The 7,479-nt window shown below is 45.4% G+C and overlaps 1 long non-coding RNA gene across 1 annotated transcript; it reads left to right on the forward strand.

The window, feature by feature from the left end:
• The first annotated feature begins 417 nt into the window (after positions 1-417).
• Positions 418-3,924, forward strand: LOC128081391 (uncharacterized). The gene is made up of 3 exons (XR_008207172.1): positions 418-677; positions 1,733-1,755; positions 2,100-3,924. It is a non-coding gene; the product is annotated as an uncharacterized LOC128081391 (long non-coding RNA).
• Positions 3,925-7,479: the final 3,555 nt, after the last annotated feature.

Below are 7,479 nucleotides of genomic sequence, written 5' to 3' on the forward strand. Positions count from 1 at the left end.
AGGAGTTGGTAGAGGTGTTAGGATATCCCTCACAAAACAGTACATCTCCAAGCTTGATTCCTTCTGTTATGCTAATTGCCTTTAGCCTGTGTCAGGAACGTGTGAGAATATGAGCACCACCAGCCATACTGATATCCAAGTAAGCTGCAGTGTCAGAGGGCAGTTCTGTTGGAGCTTTTCTGCACACAAATGCCCACCTACACCTAGATAGGGGCTATGGCTCACAGCACTGTGCTGCAGGTTTTCCTTCACGAAAGGAAATGTGAGTCTGTTCTGTACGTGAGCCACATTATTGGCTCCTTCCTGGATGAGACTTTCCCATCCAGAAGCTACTTACAGGGGCTCCAACGATCCACAGCCCTTAAAGCAGGAGCCAGAAGGATACATTCATCAGCATGGCTGACGAAGGTAGAAGTCTCCATCACTTCTTTCTAACTTTAAGTTACCACTTTGCTGCTCTTCAGGCAGGGAAAGAATTGGGAATGTTTTCAATGAATTTCAAGGGTTAAAAACGTTACTGAATTTTTTCTGTTTCTGGTCAAGAACTTTTCAGATGCAAAATGACATAAATGAGGAACACTTCACAGGAACATATGATGACACAAACCTGACCAACAAATGCAAGGAAAGGCTGCAGTGTGAGCCCAGCCTGGTCAATTGCTTTAACTGACAGATGTGTATAGTATGTGTGCCCATGGTTCAGGCCTGGTTCCACCTGGTTCCGTGACTGATGGGGTGGGGGCCCACAGACCCATGCCTTGAGATGGGCCTAAAAAAACACAGCAGCAATGAGATTTAAGTCCCTTAAACTTTAATGCAAACAGTGATTGCCACAGAGTGAGATTTTACAGGTGGTACGACCAGCACAAGGGTTGAGCTTGATAATAATTGATGAATTTTTTAAAAAAGGAGTTTAAAAAAAAGTTGAGTTTGATAATTGTTGACAGTATACATAACATACAGTTCCAACAAATTAAAGTTTCATATCAGCGCTTAAATAACTTCTGTGCACGACCCCTCCTGCTGCAATATTAGACCTCTGGTTTTTAGATGTTGAAATTTAAGCCTCCTAAATATCAGAAATCAGCTAACGATGTCAGCACTGCAGCTGAGGGCTGTAACTGGCCCAAACTTGGGCTGCTATGCAAGCTCTGAGTTCTGCTTGTTTGCTCTGCTTTCTGGCATGAACACAAACCTCTCCCAAGAGTTCAGATTCTCCCTGAGACTTGATCCGAGTTGCTCTAAGCCTAGAAAATGGGAGAACTGGCTGAATGTGGCATATTGAAAACAGCCTCGTTAATGTCTAGCAGAGCAATATCACGTGGTTGAATAATTGAAATTTTTGCTTGTTTCAACATTCCCTGAGTTTTAATTTAAGAATTTAATACAAAAATAACCTTACATTTTTAGTGTATTTTGTTTTTTGGCTAATATTTCTTGCTGTGAATGAATGACTACTGATGGTAGGAACAAGCAGAATGGGTGAGAAGCAAGATTCACTTGTGGGTTGTTTTGAAGCTCAACTACACCCATGGTGATAGATTATTTTCTTGTTTTTATACTGAGAATTCTGGAATTCTATTATGTCAGCTTATCACAGGTAGAACTGGGAGGGAGAAGAAACTGTGGGGATTAAGAAGTACATGTGTGCCAAGCTTCTGGAAGTACCCACACACAGGGTCAGAATATGTGTTTTGCTTCACTGAGTTCTAATTACCCATTTTGCAGGCAGACAGGTTGCACACAGTCATACATGTGAGTAAGACTTTAAATGGGTTGCTGTGCTGTGCCTAGGAGGCTGTTCTTACTCCTTTCCCTTCGCTAGGATCCTCTTTTACACTCCGAGTTTAATTTATGGTCATTGCACATCAGTGTTTTCTGGGTACTGCTGCTTGGCTTAAATCTTAGCTCTCTATGTTACCATTTCTCTGAGCATATAATTAAACTTGGCTTATATTTTTTCCATTTGAAGCTTGACGTAAAGACATTTCTTAAATGCTCTGCTTAAAAATTCTAACATATAAAATATTATTTTTCATAGAGAATGTCATTCTATTTTTCTTCTTCCCCACCTCTTTCTTCATAACTTGTTTTGTTAGATGGTTTTGCAGAACAGGCAGGAGAATAGTAAGGAGCCCTAAGTGCAAAGGAAACTGACGAAGAGAACTATGAATAGCCTCTGTTAGGACCAGGACAGATATGTATAATTGGGGCTGACAGAAAGAATTAAATTTTGAGGAGAAAGGAAAATCAAGATGTTACCATATTGAAGCTAAACTAGTGCTTGGGTCCACAGAGTGAGAGCTGGTAAAAGCACAACTCAAAAAAAAAAGCACCACAGACCTGTTTATCGTACTTGTTTAGGGTTGAGGCTATTAGAACAATTTGTTTCGACTTTGTTTTATGTAAATAATGTATTAACTAAGAAAATCAGTATTCTGACACGTATAATTTATGAAAATACTGAAGAGTTGGAAATATAAATAGGAATGCCATATAGAAAGCTTCTCAAATATCTAAATGCCACTGAGTTTTCTTGAGAGGGTCCAGTTTATTTGCCAGTAATAACCAGTTCCTAAAGATTCAGCCTCCGGGTAAAAGCTCTCTGCTTGAGAGCTGGCTTCAAAGAAGCTTTGCTTGTCCCCAGTGCCCATTTAATGCTTGGGAAATATATTCTGTTATTTCAGAATACACTGCATACATTCATGGATTCATTTTGTCACCAATGCCACATGGTGTGTCACACCTTTGTCCAGTTGTGATTATGTGAGACTGCACAGTGCTCATCCACAGCCCGCACTGAGCTCTTAAAACTTACTTTTGATATTTCAAGAAAAGGTCCCTCCCTACTCAGTCTCCTACAGATTTCATAATTTTATGGATTCTCCTTGTTCTGAGCACAGGATCAGGAGGAAGATCCTTCTCTTTTGGAACTGTTTTGCCCCATGTTCTTCAGGTTTCTCATTCAATTTCTTCTGGGTTTTCCCACTATTTGCAGTGCTGGTGCCAGATCGTGCACCTGCAGCTTTGGCACTACTGCATTTTCATCCGGAGAGTGTGTTCCTTAGTGTTCTGTGAAAACCAAGAGCACTTTAAAACATCTTTAAAAGAGCTTTCGTAAGACAATAGGAATCTGCTCTTGTGAAAAGCAAAGGAGGCCAGCAACACATGGGGATATGTTAGGAGAAGTGAGTGCAAACCCCTCAGTCCTGGTGAAGCTGTCCTGCAGAACGACGTCCAGTTCTGGGCTCTGCAGCACAAGAGGAGCAGGGAGCTTCCATGGAAAATGCAACCAAATGACACAAAGATGGGGAGGCATCTCAACTCTCAAGCATTTCCTTCTATGAGGAAAGACTGGGAGAGCTGGAACTGTCCAGCCAGCAGAAGAGAAGGCTAATGGGGCATTTCATCAATGTATATGAATACCTGAGGGGAGGCTGAGAAGAAAACAAGGGCTTCTTAGTGGTACCATTGGTGGAACACAAGGCAATAGCTGCTCACATTGCTGAGAGAGGTTGTGGAGTCTTCGTCTCTGGAGATATCCAAAACCCAACTGGACCTGACCCTGACCAACCTGCTAAAGGTGATCTTTGCTTGAGAAGGGGAGTGTGCTGAGCAATTCCAGATTCTTTGTGTGAATACAAGTACAGTGGAGGTGGTAGAAGCAGTCATAACCTATTACCTTGTTCTTTTCTAAGTCTGACTTACACTTCCAGTATAGTAGCATTTCATTCCAATACCTTGAGTACCTTTTGAATCCCAAAAGCCATACAGACCTGCATTAGGTCTTGATTCAAAATAGTGCATGGATAGGTTGGTTTTTTTTTCTTTGGATATGTATGTTTAAATAGATTCAAATAAACTTATTCACTAAATTCTGAAAGCACATTTTGTATAGCTAAAAATTTGGACTAATCCAATTTTCCATAATCACAGAATCACAGAATCACAGAATCACATAATCACAGAATTGTAGGGGTTGGAAGGGACCTCCAGAGCTCATTGAGTCCAACCCCCCTGCCAAAGCAGGTTCCCTACAGCAGGTCGCACAGGTCGGCATCCAGGCAGGTCTGGAACATCTCCAGAGAAGGAGACTCCACCACCTCCCTGGGCAGCCTGTTCCACTGCTCCGTCACCTCACTGTAAAGAAGTTCTTGCGCATGTTTGTGCGGAACTTCCTATGCTGCAGTTTCCAGCCGTTTCCCCTTGTCCTGTCTCCACTCACCACTGAAAACAGTCTGGCCTCGCCATTCTGCCCCCCACACCTTAGATATTTATAGACCTGGATCAGGTCCCCTCTCAGTCTTCTTTTCTCGAGGCTGAACAGACCCAGTTCACTCAGCCTTTCCTCATAGCAGAGATGCTCCAGGCCCTTCACCATCTTCGTGGCCCTCCGCTGGACTCTTTCCAAGAGATCCTTGTCTTTTTTATACTGGGGAGCCCAGAACTGGACACAGTACTCCAGATGAGGCCTTACCAGGGCAGAGTAGAGGGGGAGGATCACCTCCCTCGACCTGCTGGACACGCTCTTTTAATGCACCCCAGGATGCCATTGGCCTTTTTGGCCACAAGGGCACACTGCTGGCTCATGGCCAACCTGTCATCCACCAGGACACCCAGGTCCCTTTCCGCAGGGCTCCCCTCCAGCAGCTCATCCCCCAACCTGTACCGGTGCATGCAATTATTCCTCCCCAGATGCCAGACTCTACACTTGCTTTTGTTAAACCTCATCCGGTTTTTTTCTGCCCAGCTCTCCAGCCTGTCCAGGTCTCGCTGAATGGCAGCACAGCCTTCAGGCGTGTCAGCCAATCCTCCCAACTTTGTATCATCAGCAAACTTGCTGAGGGTGGCCATTATCCCCTCATCAAGGTCATTGATGAAGATGTTGAACAAGACCGGACCCAGCACCAACCCCTGAGGAACAGCGCTGCTTACAGGCCTCCAACCGGACTCTGCACCGCCAACGACGACCCTCTGTGCTCTGTCAGTCAGCCAGCTCTCAACCCACCTCACTGTCCACTCGTCTATCCCACACTTCCTCAGCTTTGTTATAAAGATGTCGAGGGGGACAGTATCAAATGCCTTGCTGAAATCAAGGTAGACTACATCCACTGCTCTCCCCCTATCCACCCAGCCAGAGACAACATCATAGAAGGCTACCAGGTTGGTCAAGCACGACCTCCCCCTTGTGAACCCGTGCTGACTACTCCTGATAACCTCCTTTTCTTCCAGTTGTCTGGTGACGACATCCAATACAAGCTGTTCCATCACCTTTCCAGGGACAGAGGTGAAGCTGACTGGCCTATAATTGCCTGGGTCTTCCTTCTTGCCTATTTTGAAGACCGGGGTGACATTGGATATCCTCCAGTCTTCAGGCACCTCCCCCGTCCTCCAAGACTTCTCAAAGATGACAGAAAGCGGTTCAGCAATCACCTCTGCCAGCTCCCTCAGCACCCGTGGATGAATCCCATCGGGTCCCATGGATTTGTGAACATTGGTGTTGCCTAGGCGCTCCTGAACCACCTCTTCCCTGACAGAAGGGAGGTCTTCCATTCCCCAGATCCTCTCACTCACCTCCAGGCTCTCAGATTCCCGAGGGGCAGCTTTTTCACTGAAGACAGAAGCAAAGAAGGCATTCAGTATCTCCGCCTTCTCAGCATCCCCCGTTACCAGAACACCCCCGTCACTTAGCAGGGGAGCCACATTCTCCCTAGTCTTTCTTTTACTGTTAATGTACTTGAAAAAACCTTTTTTATTATCCTTTATCCCCTTTGCCAGATTTAATTCCAGGCAGGCTTTAGCCTTCCTTGTCGCATCCCTGCAGACCCTGACAACATTCCTGTGTTCTTCCCAAGTAGTCAGACCCTTTTTCCACATTTCATGGGCCTTCTTCTTTCCTCTGAGTTTGCGCACGAGCTCCTTGCTCATCCACACAGGTCTCCTGCCACCCTTTCCCGATTTCTTCCTCATAGGGAGGCACCGATCCTGAGCTTGGAAGAAGAGCTGCTTAAATGCCGACCAGCTCTCACAGGCCCCCTTGCCTTCCAACACCCCAGCCCATGGGACAGCTCCATGTAGGCCCCGGAAGAGATCGAAGTTGGCTCTCCTAAAGTCCAGGATAGCAATCCTACTTTTTGCTTTACTTCTTCCACTCAGGACCTTGAACTCCACCATCTCGTGGTCACTACAACCCAAGCTGCCCCCGACCTTTACTTCCCTGACAAGCCCTTCTCTGTTAGTGAGAATAAGGTCCAGCAGTACCCCTCTCCTCGTCGATTCCTCAACCACCTGCATCAGGAAGTTGTCTTCAACACATTGCAGGAACCGTCTGGACCGCGCATGCCTGGCCACATTGCTTTTCCAGCAAATATCTGGATAATTGAAGTCCCCCATAAGCACCAGCGCCTGGGATCGTGACGCTGCTTCCAACTGTTTGTGGAAGGCCTCATCAACCTCCTCCTCCTGATTGGGGGGCCTGCAGCACACACCCACAGCAGTGTCAGCCATACCAGCCCGCCCCTTGATTCTCACCCACAAGCTCTCCACTGCTACACCACTCTCCCCAGGTGGAGTTCAATACATTCAAGCTGCTCTCTTACATAAAGAGCAACTCCACCACCCTGCCTCACCAGCCGATCTTTCCTAAAAAGCACACAGCCCTCCATGACAACATTCCAGCCATGCCAGCTGTCCCACTACGTCTCTGTGATCGCGAGATCACAGCCATGTGACCACACGCAGATCTCCAACTCTTCCTTTTTATTTCCCATACTGCGCGCATTAGTATATAGACACTTCTGGGAGGCAGCATTCCCCTGCCACACTCCATCCCTTTGAACTCCACCCTGCAGGGGTGGGCAGGTTGAACAGAACACATATTTTCTAGGAGAAGGTGAAAACTGTACGGTTAGATAATATGACTAGAGCTTTTGTACAACACGTAATATCATAGTTTGTCAAATTAAAACAATTGTCAGGCAGACGTGCTTATTTTTGTCAGCCACCTTGAACAATATCATGTAGACTCAGATAACCAGTGAGCAGTTGCCTTGATTTAAAGGAGGACTGTGCTTTGTTAGAGAAAATATGATATTCCGCAGATGTTTTTGTTCAAATCTTCTTGTGCTTTTGGCAGAGAATTTATTCAGCTTCTAGTAAGAAAGAGAAAACGTGAAGTATTTCTAAGGAACGTGACATTTCTGACCAGACCACGGCTGAGTGCTGGAAGCAGCATCCGGGAAGAAGCGCAATTTCTCGGGAAGCTACTTTCCTGATACTCATTTCTTTGTAGAAAGCATTTGATACTAGTTTGCACTTTCTCAGCAAAAGCCAATGTGGTTTTCAGAATAAACAAATATTTTAAAATTAATATGCTCACCGAGTCTCATACTTCTGTGAGCCTACTGCCAGTGTATCCTGTCAAAGATTGAGTGAGTTATTGTCTGGTGATTAAAAAATTCTGAGTATTCTAAAGTAGTC

Source organism: Tympanuchus pallidicinctus, unplaced genomic scaffold, assembly GCF_026119805.1.
Source record: "Tympanuchus pallidicinctus isolate F22 unplaced genomic scaffold, pur_lepc_1.0 scaffold21, whole genome shotgun sequence".
In the NCBI taxonomy this organism is placed as follows: Eukaryota; Metazoa; Chordata; class Aves; order Galliformes; family Phasianidae; genus Tympanuchus; species Tympanuchus pallidicinctus.